Source organism: Cyprinus carpio, chromosome B2 (genome assembly GCF_018340385.1).
Source record: "Cyprinus carpio isolate SPL01 chromosome B2, ASM1834038v1, whole genome shotgun sequence".
Taxonomy (NCBI): Eukaryota; Metazoa; Chordata; class Actinopteri; order Cypriniformes; family Cyprinidae; genus Cyprinus; species Cyprinus carpio.
The window spans coordinates 10,708,268-10,735,089 of record NC_056598.1 but is presented as its reverse complement, the minus strand read 5'-3'; the positions used below and the strand labels follow the sequence as shown (position 1 = coordinate 10,735,089).

Here is a 26,822-nt window from a genome sequence, read left to right as displayed (position 1 = left end):
GTCTTTCCAAAATCAGTCAGAAGTGGCTTCCTCGCCACCTTGGTATTGAAATTCATATGTAAAAACATCCTTTCTCACAACACTGCCCTGTCTTTATATCATCTGCAACATTTTTATTTTTATTTTTATTTTTTTTAAATATCAGTATTATCTCCATGGCCCATCTCCATATCCATCTATTATAATTTTAATTATATTGTTGTGATTGTTTTTGTTGTCTCTATTTTTGTATATATATATATATATATATATATATATATATATATATATTTTTTTTTTTTTTTAAATAGTGCAGAATTGGCCATTTGTCAGTTATCTGTCATAACATCAAAATAAATAAAACTAAATGTTAGTTTTCTTCTTATATACACACATACATATATATACCTATACAGGCTATCTCACGACCTAGTGAGCTACAGGTACCTAAGCAACATGTTGTCCATAATGGGGAAGTCGTGGCCTATACATATATATACCTATACAGGCTATCTCACGACCTAGTGAGCTACAGGTACCTAAGCAACATGTTGTCCATAACGGGGAAGTCGTGGCCTAATGGTTAGAGAGTCGGACTCCCAATCGAAGGGTTTGTGAGTTCGAGTCTCGGGCCGGCAGGAATTGTGGGTGGGGGGAGTGAATGTACAGCGCTCTCTCCACCCTATACCACGACTTAGGTGCCCTTGAGCAAGGCACATGAACCCCAACTGCTCTCCCCGGGCGCCGCAGCTAAATGGCTGCCCACTGCTCCGGGTGTGTGTTCACAGTGTGTGGGTGTGTTACTGGCTGTGTGCACTTCGGATGGGTTAAATGCAGAGCACAAATTCTGAGTATGGGTCACCATACTTGGCTGAATGTCACGTCACTTTCACTTTCACTTTCACTTTCATAATTTAAATGCAGAGCACAAATTCTGAGTATGGGTCACCATACTTGGCTGAAATAGAAAAAACAATTATTATATATATATATATATATATATATATATATATATATATATATATATATATATATATATATATATATATATATATATTCATTATGCAATCTTAAGCAGATCTCAAAATGAATATCCATCTTTCATAATTTCAGTTATTTTACTGATTCCTAAATTCACTTGCAGCATTTAAAAGTATTGTACTAATTGACTTTTCACAAAATAGTAATTGGCTATTTGTCAGATTTCAGCCATAACATCAAAACAATTATTGGCAGAACTGCAATATCAATACATCCTGAATCTCAAAGGAATAACCCCCCCCCCCCCCCCCCCAAAAAAAAAAAATAAAAATAAAAAAAAACATTTCATAATTCATTGATAATGAAACCTCAAGTTCCAAACCTATGTGATTTTCTTTCTTCCGTGGATCCCAAAAGGATAAATTAGATGCTCTTTGAGGTGAAGATTATAAGTGAATAAGTACTAAAATTCCATTTAGTTCATGAGTTCTGTGAAGTACTTTTATGATACTTTTATGGTTCTTTTGTGTCTTATTCTTGAACACTTCAATCGTCATTCATTTTAATTGCATCAAAAAGATAGACCACTACATTGATTCTCATATTTCTCTGCTGCACAAAGAGCAACACAGTTTTTACACTGATGCTTGAATCTAACAGCAGAAAAATACGAGATTTTGCTATGAAAAAAGGACTATGAATGTTGTACAAGTATCCCATATGTTCACGTAAAAAAAAATAAAAAAATTATAGTGCAACCCTAACCCTAAAGTATAGTGGTGGCTTGGGTATTTTTTTTATCCCTACTTTTTTTTTTTTCTCAGATCCGCTGAAAACACCCCCCTGTGTCCACTTGTATTTTACTCCCCAGGCAACCGAAGCATATCAAAGTGTTTTTAAGTCTGTAGACACTCATGGCACATGGCTCGCGTTGGTTACAGCCCTTCAGGTACCCTGTAAAACCGCTGTGAATACTTCTATTTATTCAATGGTCTTTCCACTAACCTTGTTGTCCTTCAAAGTGTCAATGCTGCTGACATGCCTTGATCATTCTACTTTTTTCCCTCAACCCCCTCTGCACTGTTCTCTTCCTCTCAAACACAAACTACCACATGCTTTACATGGTAGCTTTGTGCGCAATGGGACTGGAGCTGTTCAGGTGCTGAAATTGAAACATGCTCTAACAGCTTTGCACCCTGTAATCTTTTTTAAGGTTGTGAAGCTTTGTTTTCTGTCGGTTTCTGAACTGACAGATTAGCATCTGCTATGGTGTTAATGATGTCAGTAAGAAAAAGAAGAATCAAGCATATCTGCACTCTTAAAAATAAAGCATCAAAAAGGTGGGTTTCACAGCCATGCCATAGAAGGATCATTTTGGATTCCCAAAAGAACCTTTCAGTGAAAAGTTCTGAAAAGCACCATTATTATTATAATTATTCTGAAGAACATTTTAATAATGTAAAGAACCTTTTCGACTGCAAAGAACCTTTAGTGCAATGGCAAGTTTCTGTAGATATTTATCATTAAACCATAGAGACCAGTACCTCAGTACCAGTGTACATTTAAATTCTAAATCTCTCTCTCTCTCTTTATTTATTCATTTATTTTTTTATATAAAGCAAGCTGCTAAACTTTGCAGGGAAGCTTCACAGATCTAAAGTGCTTGGCATGTTCTTCCAAACATGTAATACATCAATCTTTCCATGAGTAATGCCAATCAGCCCGTCGTTTGCTTCCCATCGGACCATATTCACCACATACCAGAGGAACATGCATAATTAAATGCCTCTTTCCTGAAAGGTTTGCATGCTCTGACACACACACAAAGTGACATGAGGTCTAAAGTGCTACTCTCATTCCCATACTGATGCACTGCCACACCGCTGAGATCAACAAAGAGTCACATCCTTCCAGGTAGCTCCACTGAAGTAACATATCTGTGTTGAGCTACAGTTATGAGGGAAACAAAAGGCATTTTATAAATAATCATTAAGGGACTAAAACATGGTTTGTCTGTAATCTTCCCTTATTAGATTTTTAAATGAAAACGTCCTATATAGTTATGACATTCATGATTATTGGACAGTCTCTTTTTATTAAAAATAATGTTTTTTTTTTGTTTTTTGTTTTTTTAATGGTGCTTTGCTAGTCTGAGTTAAGATCTTCTCATTAGCTGTACAGGGTTCTTGAGTTGAATATACTCTATGGTTCTTTAAAGATTAATTTAAATGTTTCATTAAGGCTTAAAAACAAATACATATTGATAATTTAGATAACTACCAAATAAAAAGGGGCTTTTTAACTTATTCTCCTAATGCAGAAAACCATAAAGGTGTTTTTTTTTTTTTTGCTTCTTATTGAAACCTTTATTTTTAAGTGTGAACGAGAAAGAGCAACAGGGTAATAGTCTTGAACTATAAAGGACTAGACAAAACGCTTTCTTTTAGAGACAAAACACTGTTGATCTTCAGTGTCTTGACCAAACAGCACCTGGAAAGCTCGTGCGCATGAGGAGTGAAAAGGTAATGAAATAATATGAGCTTGTGGTCAAGTTATGCGAATTACGAACTGAAAGTGCGATATGTATTCCTTTAAAACAGAAAGCAAAGATAATGACTATAAGAACAAGTAAACTGTGCAGTTTAGAGGGAAATATAGTTCTAAATTTGGATAAAGACGTTGATCGATTAATGGACAAATTGGAGGTGTCAGAAATAACTAATTATACAGGGTGGAAAAGCACCTGAACGATCTCTTATATAGAAACACGGGTCATATTATACAGAACGTTAAGTATTTATACCTGCCTCAGTTGATTTACTCCAGATATGCTGAGAAAATACCTGCACATGGATGATGTTTAGACTCTTTTTGCAACATGCAAGCGACAAAAATAACCCACCTTGACAGTTTTCCAGACAGAAAACATCCAGTGAATGAATCCGGTCTTTTCTTTACTGATCAGATCATGTCCCAGAAATGTTACTCCACAGCAATTGACTGAATGCAGTGCACAGGTTCTCCTACACGTCTGTCAAATGTTCATCGGCCAGCTGAACATACTTTACTGATAAGAACTCCAGCCCTTTGTCAATAAAAGTCATTGCATCCAAACCTTCAGTTAAATTCAGTTGCTGCCAGCGCTTACCTATCCTGCCCGGGAGAGAACAACTAACCTGCTGAAAGCGATCATCTCCAAATGTAAGTTTGAGGGAATGAAGCGTATTCTAGCCGCGCACTTGAGCTCTCCGCTGGGTCCTAAAGGACCCTCAGCCACGAAAACATTTGGACATCTGCTTAAACAGGTTAACCTTTACACGTACAGGCTATCTCACGACCTAGTGAGCTACCTATACAGTCTATCTCACGACCTAGTGAGCTACCTAGGCAACATGTTGTCCATTATGGGAATCAATGTTAAGTTAGATAGTAGGCTATGTCTTAAAAAAAAAAAAAAAAAAAAAATATATATATATATATATATATATATATATATATATATATAGGTGTAATCAAAGCCTATATTCCTTTTGCTAAACATATCCAATAGAATAGTCAGTATGAGGAATTTTAATTGCCATTTATTTAATAAATAGCAAAACGCAAAAAGATCCTGATCGTTTTCAAACATGCATCCGCGTGAATTAAATTAAGTGACAATAAATTCGCTTAGGTAAAGCTGTTATTTTTGAATAGTAATTGACGCTTATACTGACCTTTCCGATCTCTTACAGATATAACAAAATAAGTGTTGTTTTCCGATGACCACTTAGGACAGAAGATGAGGACCATAGTCTCCTTCCTCGCAAGTGTTTTCAGCAGAGTTCAGACCGTGCGCATGTTGAATGAGCAGCACTGATTCCATATGAGCATGTACATCGGCATTTGGATAATTACAGACTTTTATCAGTTTTTAGTGCAAATTACCTTAAAGTTAAGTTGAAACGTTTAATTTATTGATAAATTTGATATTCAGAGGCTAGTACAACAAGACTTTAACAAACACTGGATTATACAATACAATGTTGCGATTAACAGCAGCGTTTTCTCTTCACACTCACTTCCTTATATTGCAGTTCAGTGCATTATAATCTAAAATCAAATCATTCAGCCACACAAAGAAACTAATTATTTGTTCCTCATGTCATGTTCCTCATTTATTGAATGAGTCCAAAACCGACAAAATGTTCCATTCGAGTCATGCTGGATTCCAAGTCCTTCCAAGCTTTCCAAACTCTCACATTCAAATTTACCTCAAATTCCTGTGTCTATCATATGTAAGACAGGTTTGAATATCCTTAATCTGAAAGCTGGCACATGGCATCAGAAGACTTGGAATATAGTGAATGAATCATATGGACACACGTTTTGTCCTTTTTTGTGCATGACAGCTCCAGTACCCATTCACTTTTGTTGCATTGAAAATCAAAGAAAATACACTCTTCTTGATGTATACTAGATTAAATCTTGGTTAGGCTGCAATATTGGGGTTGCAGTTAGAGGAGGAGTTATTGTGCACTTTAGTATGAGCAAACTCATACTGCGTCATATGAGTTTGCCATCTGTTTAATTAAATGCAAATTATTACAAGTTCAACTTGAGATCACATAAGGGTGGGTATATTATTATTTCATTTTCAGGGTTGGACAGTTTCTGAAAGAACGAACTGAATTGCAAAGGTTAAAAGGGTACTTCACCCCAAAATAATAATTTCATCAAACTTTATTCATCCTCTTGTTGTTGCAAAACTGTATGAGATTCTTTCTTCTGAAAGGTTTTTTTTTTTTTCTTTTTTTTTGTCCATATACTGGAAGTCAGTGATAACCAAAATGTTCTGGTTGCTAATATTCTGCAAAACCTCTTCTTTGGCTGTATATCTAAAGGAGAAAGAAAGCCTTACATGTTTGGAACAACATGAGGGTGAGTAAATTATGACAGAATTGTAATTTTTGGGTGAACTATGCCTTTAAGGAAATGTCAATTGCCTAGAGTGTTTCCTGTGATATTGATAATTATATATTAAGTTTTCATGATATAATGCTAGAGTGGGTAAATTGTTTATAATAGAGAGTGAGCGAGATATAAACAATTGTGTTGTGGCTTGCAGACAACTGATGTGTACATTTAAAAGAACTGGCTCTAGTATAAGTGGAGAATGCTTGTAAAGGCTTTATCTGCGCAATTCAAAAGACTTTAAAATGCGTGTCTTTGCTGATAGAGATCCTGCGTGATTGTGATCTTGCGTGTGACCCAACAAGCACATATTGTTATTGATTACCTAAGCCATTTATATGCAACAAAGCCCTATAAACCCATTAAAAAGTTGCAAGGCAATTTCCATTCTGATGAAGGGGATTTCGCAGCAGCCAAGTCCTGAATAGCTATTAACATTTGACTGAAGCAAACAACTTGGTGAGGGTTAGAAGGTGCAGCCTTTGCTTCCAGTCAGCGTTGCGTTGTACTTGACATTTCTATTAAATCTTTGATCACTGAATCAGCTTAACCACTACACTGGCTACCGGTCAGCCACATGAGCTCAAGCCCTGCGTTTGTGTGGTTTGCTTCGATTGGATCAATAAAATGCTCTATGGATGCTGTCAGCGTCAGTGGTTTGTTGCTAACCATCTATATTTTATCTGATAGCCGAGTCTCTTTTGATTTATTCCAACTGGATTACCTTACTAAGTGACAAATTTAGTGTGATGTTTGGTTGATTGTGTGGTTGTTTTGTTGACTTGTGCATGCATCACTTACCATAATTCCCTGTTCTTGGCCCGACACCTGTTATGGGGGACTGGAAAGTTTTGAGTCTGTTTGGCTGTTGAGTCTATTGATGGCTTCAAAGAGAAGCCCACCTGCCATGGCTTTTATCAGTTACAACCTCCCACACAATGTAAGCAACACAGAGTGCAGTTGAGACAACTGGGAGCTGAATTGTTCTTGTTGCTTCGCTATGAGAAACACCATAAAACTTCATGAAGACACATCACTGTATCAAACAATGCAGAGCACTACTGTGCCACCATTCCCTTCCCTAGCAACTGTCTTTATTTCAGTGACTTATGCTGTCAGTTATATTATGTAGTGGTAGTGTATAAGGATTCCTTGTGTGTTCTTTCATTAGGGCACTGGAGAGATGCACTCTTATTATTGTCTGCCTTTCCTGCATTAAAGGCAATATGAAAAGAAAAAAAAAAACTTAAAATGATTGGCTATAAACTGAAAAATGGTTTTAGTCAAACTGTGAGAATGATAATCTGAATCTTACTGATGTCAGGGATTCAAATTATAGACACAAAGCTGTATACAAAACAGTCTCTCACAAACCGCTATTTACTGTAAGTATTATTTATATACTAATATAGATTTATTAATATTTTGAGTAGTCGCCAAGGCAGCATTTCTTATTTTCATTTAGTTAAATGGTTTTTATCTGTTATTTATGTTATTTTATTCCAGCCTTATTTTAATTAACAAAAATGTTTTAATAGTTAAAGGTAAAAATAACAACACTACCCACAAATTTAGAATTCTATCAAATAATGCAAATCACAGTTCCATAGCTAGTCAAAAACATGTATGGCTGGTGAATTGTTGGCATTGACAGGTGTGGAAGAAAAAAATGCATCATTGTTTTAACTATGACATATACTTAAGAGAAGTGATACTGTATGAGGATAAAAGTATTCTTTTTCTATTCTTTTTCATGCAGTGTAACTGATCTCCTTTTTAGAGTGGAATCAGAATAAAGTGGTTGGGAGCCGTCTGACTCTGTCTGGTGAAGAGCAGGCATCATGCCCATCTCCCAGGCACCTGAGCCATATTGCCTGCTATGATGGATGGCATCATTCATTTTGATGAGCAGAACATTTAAGCACTCACATTCCACTAGATCCTTTCATTAGGGACTTGTTTTATAGCAGTAGCTTTATACCTCATGCTCAAGCTCAACTTTAGTTTCATTAGCTCTTTCTTTTTTAGCTCTTTCAGTTAGTTTCGGGTTTTGTCACATGGGTTCTAGCAAACTCCAGGTGTAACTTAAGGTCAGGCTTTTCTGAAAAGCTTCCTTGCAGCCATTTTCACACAAAGGTAAAATCTGTGAGGAGTGCTTCCATTTTGCTTCAAGAAAGTTTTAGAGATGTTCCAGTTCTTAATACCCTTTTCTAGCACCCCACCCCCACCCCCATGACAGCAGGAGTGATCGGATTTTTTTATATGTATTTTTTTTTCTGAGATCTCGCAAAGTGATATTATAATTTTACCAAGCAGCAGAACACATGTTGTTTCAAAACTTTCTTTCTTTCATTCATTTTTCTTTTAATTTGACAGGGCGAAATTAAAAATAATCAACATGGGGTAAATATTTCTGAAAGAACAATACAAAGGCTATATTCTCATTGTTTAAAAATTGTGAAACTAAAGCAGAAAACTGAAAAGTGCAATTTGTTTTTTGAAGTGACCATATCTCACTCAGCCTCAGCAGCACTCATTATTTAAATGGCATGAACAATTGACCTTGAATGGACATTACTATAAAAGAACCAAAGTACTTGAGACAATACAAGCATTATAATAGGTGAAATTAAGTGGATGTCACCAGTGTAAATAATGAATGAAGACGCCACAGGGGAAGGCTAATTGTAGAGTGCATTTGCCGAAAAATAGTGAGTTTTTGCCATGCTGCACACAGAATGGAAATTCAACAAGCCAATAATATATTTTAAACAATGCCCATGAGGGTCGTGAGTTGAGGTTTCATCTCTCAGTGAAATTAATCCTTGTAGATGTGTATGTGATCAATGGTGTCTGTTATGTAACCAGATAAATTGGTTTTCAGTAAACATAAAGTGCAAAGAAGGCAACTATTCTTATGCTAACTGTGGTAGATTGAAGAAAAATATTGCTTAAAATATGTGACATTTTTAAGAAGGCAGCCAATTGTCATTTTTAAGACCAGTAAGAGAAATACATCATGTAGCTCACTGGACTTCATAATAACAGCACATGAACATTTTGTACAACCTGCCCTAAGTCTTGGCCTGGATCAGTTACATTGCTACAGAATTAAATTATAATACATTACAGAGAACAACCTGCTACATGGGATCGAATGATACTTCCATGGCTCCTAAAAACCTCCAAAAATCACATTCTATCCTATTTTTTTTATGTGTAAAACAATTTTGTAAGACAGTTGAGGGAAAGGCTGAAATGCAATACTACTGACACTAAAAGTGTAATTTATTAATTAACGTATTTTGTTCAAAGCTCTATGATGGCTCTGCAATCCTGACAGTAGTTTCTTCTTTAGTTTCTTGTTTTAATTGCCTCATTCATTGTGGCCATACATTTGTCATTTAGCTTTGTGCCATATAAAATCGTTATATATTTAGATTCATTTATTGATTTGTCACTTACATAACATTCAGAATACTGTATATTTGACATGTCAAGAGTCATTTTAAAATAAATAAGTTTAATTTACACCAAATATGATAGCTATTGCAATAACCATAGCTGTGCCCCAATTTAGAGGCTGCATCCTTCAAAGATTGCAGTCCATGACCAAATGCATCACAGCGGCACATTTCGAAGGTTTCTTTAAATGCAGCCTCGAAATGTGCCTTTCGTTTCCCGAGCCACAAGGGATAAAACAAACTGGCCCAGACTATCTCAAGATTCAATGCATGCTGGTGATGACAGGAGCTTTTTGAGAGAAATACCCAAGTATAGGGTTTCAACTAGTACTTGGGTGTCTAACAATACAAATGTTTAAAGCAGTTCAAATGTCATCAAGGCACATCCGAATCGAAATTCTGCTTTACTTCCTGTCTCCGGAGGTACCTTCTTCTGATCGAATTTTGAAGGCAGCACAGATGTATCCTTTGCTGCCTTTGATATCTCACAATCCTGTGCATTTCATTCCATGACAGCTGAGCTAAAAAAATAATAATAATAATAAAGATGCATCTGAAAGTTGCGTTTGGTGGTCAGCTTTTGTGTAAATGTATATTTCTGACTAACTTTTTGCACTTTTGATGTTTTTTTCTAGCGAGAATTCAGTATTATAGTTATTAAATATTCATTTAGTTATCACCAAAACTCATTCTATTTTGTTGTAGATCATTACACTGCCTCAGAAGCCTGTCCGAAATCAGTTTCATGAGGTGCCTTTGTGCAAAACGCTGCCTGGAAAGTCTTCATGAGGCTTCATTGCTTCATAAGGCAGCGAGGCAGCAAGTCAGCTCATATATATATACACAAACCCGATTCCAAAAAAGTTGGGACACTGTACAAATTGTGAGTAAAAAAGGAATGGAATAATTTACAAATCTCATAATCTTATATTTTATTCACAATAGAATACAGATAACATATCAAATGTTGAAAGTGAGACATTTTGAAATGTCAAATATTGGCTCATTTTGGATTTCATAAAAGCTACACATTCCAAAAAAGTTGGGACAGGTAGCAATAAGAGGCCAGAAAAGTTACATATAAGGAACAGCTGGAGGACCAATTTGCAACTTATTTGGTTAATTGGCAACATGATTGGGTATAAAAAGAGCTTCTCAGAGTGGCAGTGTCTCTCAGAAGTCAAGATGGGCAGAGGATCACCAATTCCCCCAATGCTGCAGTGAAAAATAGTGGTGCAATATCAGAAAGGAGTTTCTCAGAGAAAAATTGCAAAGAGTTTGAAGTTATCATCATCTACAGTGCATAATATCATCCAAAGATTCAGAGAATCTGAAACAATTTCTGTGCGTAAGGGTCAAGGCCGGAAAACCGTACTGGATGCCCGTGATCTTCAGGCACTTAGACGGCACTGCATCACATACAGGAATGCTACTGTAATGGAAATCACAACATTGGGCTCAGGAATACTTCCAGAAAACATTGTCGGTGAACACAATCCACCGTGCCATTCGCCGTTGCCGGCTAAAACTCTATAGGTCAAAAAAGAAGCCATATCTAAACATGATCCAGAAGCGCAGGTGTTTTTCTCTGGGCCAAGGCTCATTTAAAATGGACTGTGGCAAAGTGGAAAACTGTTCTGTGGTCAGACGAATCAAAATTTGAAGTTCTTTTTGGAGAACTGGGACGCCATGTCATCCGGACTAAAGAGGACAAGGACAACCCAAGTTGTTATCAGCGCTCAGTTCAGAAGTCTGCATCTCTGATGGTATGGGGTTGCATGAGTGCGTGTGGCATGGGCAGCACATCTGGAAAGGCACCATCAATGCTGAAAGGTATATCCAAGTTCTAGAACAACAAATGCTCCCATCCAGACGTCGTCTCTTTCAGGGAACACCTTGCATTTTCCAACATGACAATGCCAGACCACATACTGTATCAAAAACAACATCATGGCTGCGTAGAAGAAGGATCCGGGTACTGAAATGGCCAGCCTGCAGTCCAGATCTTTCACCCATAGAAAACATTTGGTGCATCATAAAGAGGAAGATGTGACAAAGAAGACCTAAGACAGTTTGAGCAACTAGAAGCCTGTATAAGACAAGAATGGGACAACAGTCCTATTCCTAAACTTGAGCAACTTGTCTCCTCAGTCCCCAGACGTTTGCAGACTGTTATAAAAAGAAGAAGGGATGCCACACAGTGGTAAACATGGCCTTGTCCCAACTTTTTTGAGATGTGTTGATGCCATGAAATTTAAAATCAACTTCTTTTTTTTCCCTTAAAATGATACATTTTCTCAGTTTAAACATTTGATATGTCATCTATGTTGTATTCTGAATAAAATATTGAAATTTGAAACTTCCACATCATCACATCATTGCATTCTGTTTTTATTCACAATTTGTACAGTGTCCCAACTTTTTGGAATTGGGTTTGTATATATATAAGGTATATATATAAGCTGACTTGCTATTATATATATATAAAAGATATGATATTGTATATATATATATATATATATATATATATATATATATATATATATATATATATATATATATATATATATATATATATATATACTATGACTTTATAAGATGTGATTTTATAGATAGCTTATACATTTATTATGTACTTATTTATTATTTTATTATTATGTTTTTTCAGACAGTTGAACATAACGATAATGGCATGCCGGAAAAATTAAAATTAAAAACATTAAAAACATTGACATAGTTATCTTTGTAATTATCTTGATGTGTAAATGGGCCTCAAGGTTTGTAAGTAAGGCAATGATTTTTCACTAAGAAATTACGCAAAAAGCCAAGTTATTGTCTGTGCTCACATTGGGCTGTTGATGTGAGCAGATACATTTAATCCAGAAGAAAAGATGATGTCCCCAAATTCATTCTCAAAAGAGCTGCTTTGACAACCCTCCATGTTCCAGTTTAGAATAAATCAGGGATTAAACTCTGCTCTTTGATGCACTCACTTACCTCAAATTACATGCCTGTCTCTGTTGTCCTTTTTGTGTGCCCTTCAAAGAAAAAGATAAGCCAAACAAGCGGGTGTTCTCTAGCTCACTAGGAGCTCTGCTTTCAAAAGAGCTTCTGCAAGTATTTAGGCTGTATTTAGATGGTGATGTTGATAGCAATGTTTATTGAAACCATAGTAGTGCAAAGGGAAAAGCTCAGGATAGTCTGTAACCTTAGGTTATACTATAATTTTATTTTAAATGATGGTTGCTAAGCATTCAGCTTGGATAATATGTGGTTAATCAGTGAAATGATTACAAACAGCCATGAATCGCTGCATATGATTGCATTTCATCCATGCTAAATGTTTAAATGTGATCGTCAGATTCACACATCAATGGACCCATCCCATCCCTACAAAAGCAGCCCAGGGATATTAAACCAGCTATGTAATAACACTCTATAGGTCCAGTGGGGAAATGAGTCTGACTCTGATCCAGTTCTCTCTGATGGATTGACAAGTTTTCCAGTGGGATTTTTTTCTGCCTTGGTGGTCTGCTCTCTTTTTCATTTCATCTAAGACTAGACGTGGGTAAATTTTCACCAGAGCTATCGATGTGCCTGATAGACAGAGATGAATGTGTCTCATTTTCTTATATCAGTGAGAGATGAGCTATAGTTTTACCTCTCATCATGTCGATTGAATCATTTATATTGTCATACTTTTTTTGATTTATGACATGGTTATACATATTTATTTATTTTTAAAATAAATGTTTACTTTTATTCAATCATTTTTTATTCACACAGTCAACATATAAAACAGAAACCGTGTTAAATATTGAATCAGAAATGTTCTTGTGCACCACATCAGCATATGAATGATTTCTGAAGGTTCGTGTGACACTGAAGATTGAAGTAATGGCTATTGAAAAATTAATTTAGCGATTGCAGGAATAAACTACATTTTCAAATAAATTAAAATAGAAGACTCTAGAATTTTTTTTGTAATAATTATTATTGTAACATTATTTCACAATATTGTTGATGTACAGTATATTTTTGATCAAATACATTTCTAAAATATATAAACCTTTGCATGGTAATGTATAATGTGGCCTTAGTGAAAAGAAAATTTCTGAATTTAATAAAATGAATATTAATGATCTTGCTAAGCCCTTTTGCTGATACTTATGGTTTAAACAGTTCACTTTAAAAAGTGTTAAACATCTGCATAAACTGTTTGTTCTAAAAGCATGAATTATACATCAAATGATTAGACTTAGGCTATATTCGTCTGCCATATAAATAATCCCACAGAAATCCCATTGACTAATCTGTGATACCTAATTAAAATTATTGAAATATGTGTTGCAGGCTGTAAATATTGATTTCTCTTCAGCTAACCAACTCTTTAGAAATTGGCTAAACCAGCATCCTGGCTTCAATTATTTACATGCTTCCGGGCATTAATGTTCAAATTACAATACTCGCATATTAAATTGACTTATATTGTCAAAAATGTAATTCTTGTCAGGGCACAAGAGGTCTATTGTTAAAATCTTAAAACTGAACTCTATTCAGAATCACAATGTTCACTCTAATAATTATTTCATAGCCTCACACTGACCCATGTGTAACTGTGACTGAGAGCTCTACAGAGGTATAAACCAGTGGGGAATATATTAATTCAGATCAACCATAATTTAGAATTCTGATTAGGTCAACAGAACATGACCCTGAATATTAGTGCTAGGTTGTACAAAACAGACTGCATTTTTATAATATCACAAATGCTGCATATATATATATATATATATATATATATATATATATATATATATGTGTGTGTGTGTGTGTGTGTGTGTGTGTGTGTGTGTGTGTGTGTGTGTGTGTGTGTGTGTGTGTGTGTGTGTGTGAGAGAGACCCTCTCTGTGTAATTATCAGTATTTATTATAAAGTAAGACTTTGGTATGTTTCTCACACAAAGCTATGGCTTCAGAGGAGTGTAATATAGTGCTCAAGCATGATATTAATAGTGCTTTTGTGTCCTTTTGAAGATTGAGAGCTTTAATGTGTGGTCACATTAAGTAAAAAAGAGTCCATTGATCACTGTCTATAGGGTAGCAATACATGTATGCTCCTTACAGCTATAGTCACAGAACGAGCTGCACCTTTCTGTTCCTTTACAACGAGCCACAAAGTCACTTACCAAAACCTTCACCCTCTCTGCTCTTCTCTGGTGGTACGAGCTGCCAACCTCCACCCGAACTGCTAAAACCAACACAATTTTCAAGAAGCAGCTAAAGACATTTTCCACTAGCACTTACCTACTCCACACCTCTAAACCAACTGAAAAAAAAAAGATTATTTATCTTCTCTATATTTGTCATCTGCTCTAGCTTGTTTCTTAATATAGCTTTCTAATAAATGTGACAACTGTGTATTGTGAATATTGTTGGCTCTGTGACTAATTTCTTTATTGTAAGTCACTTTGGAAAAACGTATCTGCTAAATGCATAAATGTATGGCTCACACAGACGTCACTTTCAAACCAAGTAGATTTATCTTGGTCAACATGGCAAATTTGCTTAATTAACAAAAATCTGCATGGAGGACCTATTCGCTCAAAAGCTCCAAAACTCTAATCGCTCAGATTTATTTATTTACATTTATTTTATTTTTTTTGTGCAATGTCTGGATTGCACCCATGAAATAGTGTTGTGTGTCCATTCATTGTAATTGCATGGAAACTATGACTAGTACAGTCTTAAAAAGGCCTCCTTTTGTGCTCTGTGTTGAAAAAAATAAAAATAAAAATAAAAATAAAAATAAAAATAAAAATAAAAATAAAAATAAAAATAAAAATAAAAATAGGGTCATACAGGTTTGGAACAACATGAATGCGATGAAATGATGAAAGATCTTCATTTTGAGTTGAGCTAGCGTTTTAAAGATGACAGCAAATTCTTACTCATTAAAGGGTAATATTAAAAAGTCAAAAGCAATGCAGAATTTTATGCACCATTTGTTAGGTTTTTTATTATTAATAAAATGTAGTAAATGTAATGGAAATGTGTTTTATTAATAGATGGCATCTCTTTACCATTAATAAATGACCTATTATCAAACAATCTACATCAATTCTTTGTTCTAATTCCCTTTTTTCTTTATTTTTGTGGCAAGCCCATTACATGATTTTTCACACAATTATTCATTGTCACTGAACAAATGCTTGCTTTCTTATTGCTCCTGAACAGTTGGGAATAACAGCTCCCGCGACTTCCTCCTAACTCCTAAAAGTGTGATTCATCCACAGTATGTCTGTACAGGAGTGGTGATGCTGTGAGGAAAGAGAGGGAGAGAGACAGAGAGGATGAGATCAAGGTCATCTCTGTCTAAAACGAATGAATCATGCATGTCCAGGCAACAGCAGGATGACTGCAGCCCCTGACTTTCACATCCTGATGAAACCGAAGAAATGAGATGGGTGACATTTCATTGGTCATGGCAATGGCACATACTCTTCTGATGAAATTAAAAATGAAGCGCTATTTAAACAAGGGGGGGAGTTTCAATTTGCAATTAACCTTTGAATTACACAAAGCGCATTTGAGTTAAACATTTTAGGCAGCATGTTAAATTCAAAAATCGCTTGATACCTTGGTGAAAAGTGAACAAATAATATTAAGGCCAATTTCACTTATATTTATACCAATACATATAAGGATAAAATGTGTAACTACACTGTAAAAATATCAATCAATAAATCAATCAATCAATCAATAAATCCACCTACTTACCCTTAAAAACTTTAGTTCAGTTGATACAGTTGCTGCTCAAATTGGTATTTCAACTTAAATTATAATAATCTCAAAATCAATCTGAATTTCTTATAAATCTCATATGGTTAAATTAATTTGATGAGCTGAAGTAATGAAAATACGTTGCCATTAATTATTATTATTTTTTTTTTTTTTTTTTTTTTTTTTTTTTTTTTTTTTTTTTTTTTTTTTTTTTTATTTTCTTAACTATTTCACATTAAAAAGCAGAAAATAACCTTTTATCTTCTTGACCTCTTTAACTTTTTTTTTTCTTTTTTTGCTGTTATAACTTCCACGAAGGATGATATACACAAATCTCCATATTAAATAAATAATAGAATTACTAGAATTTTTTTTTAAATCCATAATTTTGTGGATCAATTTTCTTAATATAGTATCGGAGGTTTAATATTTCATCATTCATATTTCAGATCATCTGCTCCTCCCTACTAAAATGGATATTGGATGAACAAAATCCAGCAGAATCTGCTTTTTGTATGTTTTATAAATCTATATTCAGTTCCTTCCCGAATGAATAAGTGCAGAATAACAGCAAATATCCTTTCAATGGCTAAAGTCTTAAAGGATGCTTATGATGCAGGGTCCTTTCAAGAGTGACAACAGTACTTTTGCTTTACCTGAACCAATAAAGTTCAGCATAACTCATGGGGACACATTCTAGGCCTGTCACAGCAGAGCCTGTTACAGGCAAGCAGGAGCTAGCGGCTGGTGAAAGGTGCACACCGTCTGAGATCATGAATTGGCTCCAGATGGGACCTGGCAGCCGGAAAAGGTGGAAGCGAATTGTATCGACAGGCTGTGCTGGCCAGGCCCCGAACAAGGCCATTAGTGATGCTGTACAGTCACCTGGGAGAGCTCTCTCACACTGAGATTTCACTTTAGCTAAGTGTTGATTTGAACTCTCCAGCCAGGTTGAGTGCAATGGGAAGTACACTCAAAATTTTCAGGCCGTAGCCTGTATTGTTCAAGTAACAATGGAGCCTTTCCTGGATTTTTTGGGGCATATATTGCCAGTAGTTTTCTTTTCAGAACGATATGAGCCTGACGGCCCTGATAAGTGTTTGTTAGCACCCTACTGCAGCACTCTCCACATTTTCACACATTAATTACATGAGTCATCTTTTTTTATTTTCTGTGATGGAGCAGTCACCAGCCTCTTCAAAATATTAGATAATGCTATCAAGAGCTTACTGTGATGTCGTCTCATCTGGCTCATCTCTGTCCGGCTCATCCCTGTTTTTTTTTAGTGAAGAACCAAACACCTGAAGCATTTACACGCAACAGCAATATGCTATATTGTGGTTAATATGTAATATGTGCTATTGTGTAATGTGTTTTTGGTCCCACTTTATATTAGGTGGCCTTAACTGCTATGTACTTACATGAAAAGTACATTGTTTTTATATTGTTCTACAGAACACTGCTATGGAGGTGGGATAGAGGTAAGGTTTAGGGACAGGTTTGTTGGTATGGGTAGGTTTAAGTGTAAGGGATGGATCAACAGTGTAATTATAAATGTATTTACAGAAATTCATTACAGATGTAATTACATGCAAGTATTTTTTTTTTAAATATAAGTACAATGTAATATGATAAGCAGTACTTAAGATTTATATATATACCCCTTGCAAAATCTGAGAAAATGTGAATAATTCTAACAAAATAAGAGAGATCATACAAAGTGCATGTTATTTTTTATTTTATAACTGTCCTGAGTAAGATATTGTACATAAAATATGTTTACATTTAGATGTTTACATAAAGATGTTTAACATATTATTAAAATAACCCAATTCAGAAGTTTGGAACTATTGGTTCTTAATAGTGTGGATGATGTTTTTTTTTTTTTTTTTTTTTTTTTTTTAATAGTTGCTTATGAGTCCCTTGTTTGCTCTGAATAGTTAAACTGAGCACTGTTCTTCAGAAAAACCCTTCAGGTCCTGCAGATTCTTCAGTTTTCCAGCATCATTTGCATATTTGAACCATTTCCATCAGTGACTGTATGATTTTGAGATCCATCTTTTCACACTGAGGACAATTGAGGGACTCAAACACAACTATTAAAATAAGTTCAAACATTCAAACATTCAATGATGCTTCAGAAGTAAAAATCATGCATTAAGAGCTGGGGGTGAAAACTTTTGAACATGATGTTTAAGAACAAGTAAATTTAATAAATTTTATGAAAAAGTAAATATAAGGGATGAAAAAATAAATAAAAAATAAATAAATATATATATATATATATATATATATATATATATATCTATTTTTTTTTTTTTTTTCAGTACTGTCCTACGGAAGCAACAGAAGATACTTGCATGTTTCCCGGAACACAAATTAAGTACAATTTACCTTCAAATTCTTCAAATTCCAAAAGTTTTCACCAGCGGCAAATTTAATAATTTCAGCAATTTTTTATTTATTTATCTTTTTTTTTTTCTGTCTTGTGGACTATATGTAAACATCTTTATGTAAAATATCTTACTCATGACAGTACTAAATAAATAACAGCATGCATTTAGATTGAGCTGTTATTTTGTTAAAATTATTCACATTTTCACAGATTCTGCAAGGGGTTCCCAGACTTTCGCATATATACAGTGCAAAGCGTAAATGAGTACACTTCCTCTGAATAAGTATAAACAATGTATTTTCTTAATGATCACTAATATAATTAATGGAAAGATGGCAAAATTGAAACATATTTAACATATACTTAATAAAAACAACAAAAAATATGCCAATATTTTCTGTAGGATAAGTAAATTAGCCAATTTTGTTTAAATGAAGGATTGCAGAAATGAGTACACCCAAGATTTAATTCAGAAAACTGAGTGTACAAGTTCATGACACATTTTCACATCTGTCCTGTTTAACTCCTGGACGACCTCCTTAAATGCTCTGATCTTGAATGGGGAGTTTTGCTCAGCTCTTCTCTACAGAATCCCCCACAGCTGCTCAAGAGCGTTTAGATTGAGTGAAATACATGTCCACTGAAGGATTTTCACCTTGGGAGAATGAATATATTAATTCTCATGTTGAAAAAATGCCCAATAATGCAGGGAATGAGAGGAGGGTATTGTCTTCTGTTTTAAGTTTTTGTATTACATCACACAGTAGTGTGTGAATTCATGCCAGCATCGATAAAGCACAACTCCTTCACACCTTCAGCACTCATTCATCCCTATATAAAAGCTTTACTACCACTGAATGTCACTGTGGGTACCAAGCATTTCTCACTGTACTCCTCCTCTAGAAGCACCAGAACATTTTGGATGCTTTTGGATACGAAATGATTGACTTGGTCTCTTGAGACCAGAGTATGGATTCCCAGAGGTCTCTGTTTTGTAAATATGGGCCTTGGAAGAGGTTGAATGAGTTTATTTTGCTTTGCTACAGTAGGTAATTCTAGTGGTGACAGCAACCATGCATGTCACTTCGGCAGGCTGCGTCATACTCTGTGAGATAAAGTGTCACTCTTTTCATAGCTTTTGTTATTTCTCCTGCTCTTTTTCTAGCAAAAATTCCCTCATCACTAAATGAAAACTTAAAGTGAAGACATGATTATTTCAGGAGCCTTATCACAAGTCCATTGTTTTTGAATGTCAGTGCTACTTCTGCTATATTTTCACACTTAAAATAATAATTTGGTATTCCTCTTGTACCATTGTTCTCTTTTATGCTAAGACATAAGTCACCTGGCAGTTCTCTCCCAAGTGCTTCCACTGCTGCCAGCATTAAGTCTGAGTATGATTCAGTGGGCTATATAACACTTTTAATTGTCAGGAAATTGGTTGTCTTTAAAAGTTTTGGTTCAATATACTTACCTGTTGATCAAAAATAGCCTTAAACCTATACACTTTTTTTAGTTAGTAACTTTAAGGAGGGTGTACTCATTTTTGCAACACAAAATTGTATCATTTTGATAAGAAAATCTTATTTTGCTGAATAATTTTGACATTCTTCTTTGGTTATTGATCAAGCAGGCTTGTTGGAACATTACATCTCCAAAGAACCCTAACATGTCTTCTAAGTAAAGATTAATTGCTGAATTTGCTAAGTTTTAGAGGGGGTGTGCTCATTTATGCTGTGCACTGTGCACTGTATATTTTATATATATATATATATATTTATATAATATGTTTCCAGAATGTACATATGTACATATATATATATATATATTTAAGGGCTGTTTCTAGAATGTGTTATTGGACTAAATACAGGGCTAATGAATCGAAAAACATCCTGCACAAAACACAGGCATTCGACACACATTTTATATGAGACCTTCTGCAAAAAGTAAAAGAAATAACAAAACTGAGGTCTTTTTTTTTAGTGGAAAATTAAAAAATATAAAAAATACAATGATTGCCCTAGCTATCACTGCAAACAAATGATAGACAGTAGCTACTGTAAGCTTACAATGCTTTCCATCATCCTTACAATGCATTGCGGTGAAACATAGAAATCTATATATGGTCAATATTTGACAGTTCAACACTTTACATCAAGGATTTGTTTGGTAATATTAGATAAATACATTAGTCAACAAAATGAACTACGGTACATGAAATACATATGTCAGTTAATGTATTAATTACGTTAACTAATGGGACTTTATTGTAAAGTGTTACCAACAATTCATATGTACAATATCAGAAATCTGTCCATGGCCATATCGAGTACGCTTTGAAGATTGTTGATTCTAACTAAAATATAGGAAAAACATGTTTTATTCCTTCCTTATTGACTCAGTAAATGTTGCTTACAGGAAGCCTTGCAATTGTACATGGGTGGCTCAAGAAGATGGCTGTTTATGCCATTTTAAGGTAGTGGGGCTCATATTGTTTGTTCTGTAACTAGTTCCTGAGGGAGTGTGCATTTCTACTGACAGTCTCTTCCTGACAGCGGGCAGAAAGAGCATCTGTGGAAACGAGTGTGTTGGAGACACCTCAGCACTCAGTCTTCCACCTCCTCTTGTCTGGAAGAGCGTCTAAACAAGCAACAGATCCTCTGGGGCAGGAATGTATGTATTTAAACACAGCTGCAGCAGAAAGTGTGCAGAAATCCACTTTCTTCTGTAACATTTCTTACCTGCTGGCTTACACCTTGATGATAATGTAATTACATATATTTCTTTATTTTCTTGCTATATTGGATACTTCCATGCACAAGTATTTGTAAATTAAATAAAATTTATGACTATGTTTTGCCTTAAAGGTCATGTTTTAGATATATTTTGTATTTTGTTTGTGTATTGATTAAATTAGAATTTCTACATTGTGTTAATAATATTTGTCCTCATCACATGGATAACCACTAGGCAGGTTATAATTGTGCTGGGCAAAAGGATTGTAGGTCCATTTACAAGGTTAATAGCAACAATTTGGAAACCCTGGATGTACGATGCTTGTATTGCGAATCTATTATTACATGGTGACTGAAGATCACACTAAGGACAGGCTCATTTTTCAAAAGGCCCGACCATTTTCCTGTTGCTCTTTCATGGGCTGTTGATGAATTGAATCTGACTACAGGCTATACCCTCTTTTAGCTGATGTAAATGAATCACTTCAGTAGCTGAACAGGTACATTTTCGACATTGCACTGTTGAGAACTGTCCCAATCAAGCTCTCCCTGATTCCTTGGCTTGACGTCACCACATCAAAATTACATTTCTGATGGAAGAGGACTTGTGATCAATAAATAATTTGACTTGTAAATGGCTATATCATATGTATAAGAGGTTATGTAATAGTTTTCCCAAGGACTTATGTCAGAGCTTTTTCTGAACATGAATACTTATATGAGGTCTTGTGTAAACCAGAGGCAAACGTGTAATACAGTATATGCTCATACAGTACGTCACGAAAAGCTTATTTAATCTGACAGCAATGCATTATAAATAAATAGCTGAAATGTATAAAGAATTAGTCAATCTGCATTATTGTCAGTTCACACTTTTAATCCAAGCAATCATTTATGCTGTACTTACAGTATAGATAGCTGAATTTCTGAAATCACGTGACTATGATCAAAATGCTTTGGAAAAACAGCACAATTGCGAGTGTAATACTTCTTTCATACAAACACTCAGTAAACACAATTTTATACAGAATAACTTCCAATTTAGACACAATATTATGTTAAGTTACGGTTTGTGTTACATTGATATAATGGCAGTTACATTACAGTTACGAAACCACAGCAGAACCATTGTGTAATGTTTTTAATTAATGTGGGTTTTGAACAGATCAGTTGAGTAAACTGGTGATGCATTCATTCCAGAATGAATCAGCATTTGTGAAAGTATTGATTGGATAAATGTTTCAATGAGTCAGAAAGATAGTCCATTTGTTTTGTTCCTGAATTAATCAGTATTTTGAATGGATTGACTGAGTAACTGATTCAATGACTCATTCGGGAAGACAGCCATGTGTTTCATTCCTGTATGAATCAGTGTATTTGAACAAATCATTTGAATGAATGTTTCAACTTATTGTTTATAAAGAGATAATATGCAAAAAAGTCCGTAAAAAAATCCATGCAACTAATGAACAAACCAACAGTGTGGCTATAAGGCACAAACAGAGGCAGAGTGACACAAAAAGAGAAAAGTCCCTGTAGGCTACTGTTGGACTGCAATTTAGTGCTTTTGGACCACCAAAATACAGTATTGCCCACATATTCAGATTTTTTATTTTTATTTTTTTTCCTTATGTCAGATAACCACAGAGCATTTGACCTTATGAGTGTAAAAAATGAATGTTGAATCATGAAGACATAAGAGATATGGAGATTTTTGACAATGATTCAGCAAAGTGATTCAACAGCATGAAACAGACATCGGTTGAAAACACACTGTCACCTCTTCCAAAAGGGGAGGGACTAACATCTTTTGGTGGTACAAAGAGATTTGTATTTTGTTCACATGGGGCATGAGCACAGCTATTAAAATCATACAGTTGCAAATTGTTCTTTTGAATGCAAATGGCCTAACAGCTCCTTGTCCATAATTTTGTGGTTAGATGACTCAATCTTTATTATTCTCTTCATCATATTTTCTTTATCTGATGTAAATGAGACCCACTGAGGCACTGCAATGAGAACTGAAAAATGACAACATTAAAATACAATATATCAGTCAAAGTAACATAAAGTTATCTAAAGGTAACACTATGACATGCAGTATTCTCTTATTTTTCTACTAAATAAGTATGACTAGTTTGCCTTGGAACATCACATGCACACTTTTGCTAAATTCATGAAAGAAGAGGAAAATATTACTTTAACATCAATCATGCTGCCTTAAGATCAGGTCTCTGATCATTTTTAGCTTACATGGCATGGTGAGGTAATGGATTCAAGTGTTTGGTATGAAGATAAGATAAGCTTGTACTTGAGCTCAGAGATCAAATGTGAAATTGGAACACTGTCACATTCTCTTTCAAGTCTGAGACTTCTGAGTGACTGAGGAACAGATAAAAGACACGCTACAAAAAAAAAAAAAAAGTGTTATCGTAATGAATAAGGAGACATGCTAATACCATAGTGCTCAGAACAGGATTTGGCTGACAGAATGCTGGCGTTTCTGTTGAAAATATAGCAAAAATGACCTTTAAGTACTCTTGTGACCTGAGGGGAGATCACGGCCTTGTCTACTTTATTCTTTATTCAGTTCTTACATCAAATAGCTTTTTGATGTTTGTTTACAATAACCACCGATTCGTGCCAAACAAAAGTAGTCAGTTTTTTTAGTACTTTAATTAGTTTCGCCTTGAAAAAGCAACCAAGGTATTATCATTGCAACCAACAAAGTAAAAAGGTGACTTTGTGTGAAAAAGTGGATTGTGATTAATTAAACAAACATTGTATTTCAATTTGCAATCAATCTGAATCTAGAATATACTGTAATCAATGAGATGTTTGCTAAATTATCAAAATGGCAGGTGTTTTGTAGTGTACTATGGACTATGGGTAGTATATTTTTCTTATCCTGACAAGGAAAATCTTTTACCAGATTGTAGCTTAGATTAGTGATTTGATATCTTTTAAAAGAAGCTTTGTTCATGAGTTATTACCATTATGCCCCTTCAGCAAGGCACTTGCTGAGCCCCCCCCAGGTTATCAGGTTATCCCAGAAATTTGTTCCTGAAGTGTACTGTGTCACTTTCACGAAGAGAGCATTTGCTAAATAACTTTATATATGAAATTACAATATATATATATATATATATATATATATATATATATATATATATATATATTATATATATATATATATATATATATATATATATATATATATATATATATATATATATATTGTAATTCATTATTTATATATATTATATATATATATATATATACATATATGAATCTATGTTTTTTTTTCTAGATTTCAATTTACTTTAAAAGAGGAAATCTTAATAATTTAGTTGTAAAAGCATATAGATGTTGATTTCATTCATTCTTTCATAGATTTCTGATCAGTATGGATATCTTATACTTAGTTCTAGTTGATTAAGTTCTAGCTGAACCAGTTCCAGTTGATATTTTTCAGTTTAACACAGTCTGAATTTATACTGAAGTATTACATTTTAGACTTTAGACTTTATTTAGACTTTATTTTGTGTCCTTGTTACAGTGTAATTATACAGTTAAGTACTGAGTAATATTAAGTAAACACACATACTTATGGTTAGGGTTAGGGTTTGGCTTAGGGATTCTTATATATAATATAATATAATATAATATATATATATAATATAATATAATATAATATAATATAATATAATATAATATAATATAATATAATATAATATAATATAATATAATATAATATTTATCTACTGGATATAATAATATATATTATAGTATATGATATTTACATGCTCTCAAAATATTATAAATAATTTCTACAATTTAAATTCTCAAAACATTTTGACTTTATTTTCATAAATTTTGACTTTATTCTCAAAATATTATGACTTTATTTTCATAATTTTAGATTAAAAAAAAATAATGTGGCACTAAAACACTGTTGTAAAACGCCATCGTACAGTATATTTCCTACATTACTTCCTTTATTAATTTTTTTGTTCATTCATTTAATTTAGATTTTCTATTTATTTTTTGTTTGTTTCCTGCCCTTTTAATTATTTAATTTATAAATGAATTTAAACAACAACGAGTAAATTGTACAATAAAGCACAATCAAAAGCTTTAATTTTAATCACATTGCACTTGAATAAAGTTAAAGGTGTAATCTGCCAGCTGTCCTGCAGGTTGACCTTATAATTCTGTCTTCTTATGATGCACGTAGGGCTTTACGATTACTCCAGAGCACTCGTAGATCTGCAAAGATTTTCAAGTAATACTCAATTTACGATGGTTTTGGGATACGGTCCGCAAGTCTAAGATGATTCGTGCAATCAATTTTTCGGTCAATTTAAGCTTATGATGCTTTTGGGAAACGCAGCCCATATCTGAATATGTTATAATAAACCATATATACCAGTACACACACACATACATACAAAACATGTATAAAATTGTTTGTATTTTATAATCATTTTTTATAAAATTGACTACAATGTATATAACATTGTTGATACTCCAAAGGTGATGTACAGGTATATGATGGTATTTTTTTAGCAAAAGAGTAAATTAGCTCATTGCTAATTTTATCTCATTGCTGTCAAGGAGAGGTGAAAAATACATATGTAAAATATCTCATTTGCGGCGTTTCTTTGCCTTGGGTGATTGCTTTATTTTTTGGATCTATCAGATCAATAACCTGCCTGACATCAGTCAATATCGAAAATGTGGAGTAAACATCCACCTTACTTACAACTGTTTGAGTAACTTAGCTTAAAGGTTAGAGTGCTGTCATTTTCTCTCGCCTCTAAAGCCTCAAGGTATGAAAGCTAATCACACTGGTCAAGACCTTGTGTGGTCAGAGTCATGTCACTGAGACAGGTTGATCAATGATGACAATAGCCATTTGTTTTTCAGCACACCAAAACATCTTCAATCTTCAGACTCTCTACACATTCAAAACTCATATCTGGATCATATAACAGAATAGCATAGGATCTGATCTCCAAACAGGGGCTGCAATACACACCCTTTTCTTGTGCAATTCCCAGAGCCATCTCTCATATTGGATTGCTTGTTGGTCCTCACATTGCTGACCTTTGAGCTACTGAGAAACAATACGGAAGAATTCTTATTAGATTATCTCAAATCTTTTGAAGCTGTATGAAATGTATCTATTTTGAGAGCACATGAAAGACTCTGCCTTCAGTAATGTAGGATGATTGATGTATAGATGATAAAGTCTACAAGTTTTATGGGTTGAGTTTCAGAAAGCAGAAACATGAACTTTTATGACGTCTCATGTGGCAAATTGATTAGAAGTTACATAGTTTGGAATTGTGTCAGTGCCCAATCTCACTACAGCACGACGTGAATAATAAATGCTTTTGTCATCTCTTATTCATTAATACAAGGGGTCAGTGCTTCAGTTCCTTTGTCCTGTCCTGATCCTGCTTGGACAGCTTTTCTTGTAGTTTCTGACCTTGAGAATGGAGACAAAAGTCAATGTGGCATGACACTG

The 26,822-nt window shown here is 34.3% G+C and overlaps 1 protein-coding gene across 2 annotated transcripts in view; it reads right to left on the bottom strand.

The window, feature by feature from the left end:
- The window catches only part of LOC109075555 (netrin-G1-like), a 76,794-nt gene extending 71,969 nt beyond the window's left edge, over positions 1-4,825 (bottom strand). The window contains exon 1 of one of the 2 annotated variants that reach the window (XM_042717985.1): positions 4,677-4,825. The gene's annotated coding sequence lies outside the window, so the exon portion shown is untranslated. Of the gene's footprint in view, positions 1-3,862; positions 4,301-4,676 lie in introns of those variants that run through there. The other variant, XM_042717984.1, reaches the window with a different exon arrangement.
- Between the last annotated feature and the right edge of the window lie 21,997 nt (positions 4,826-26,822).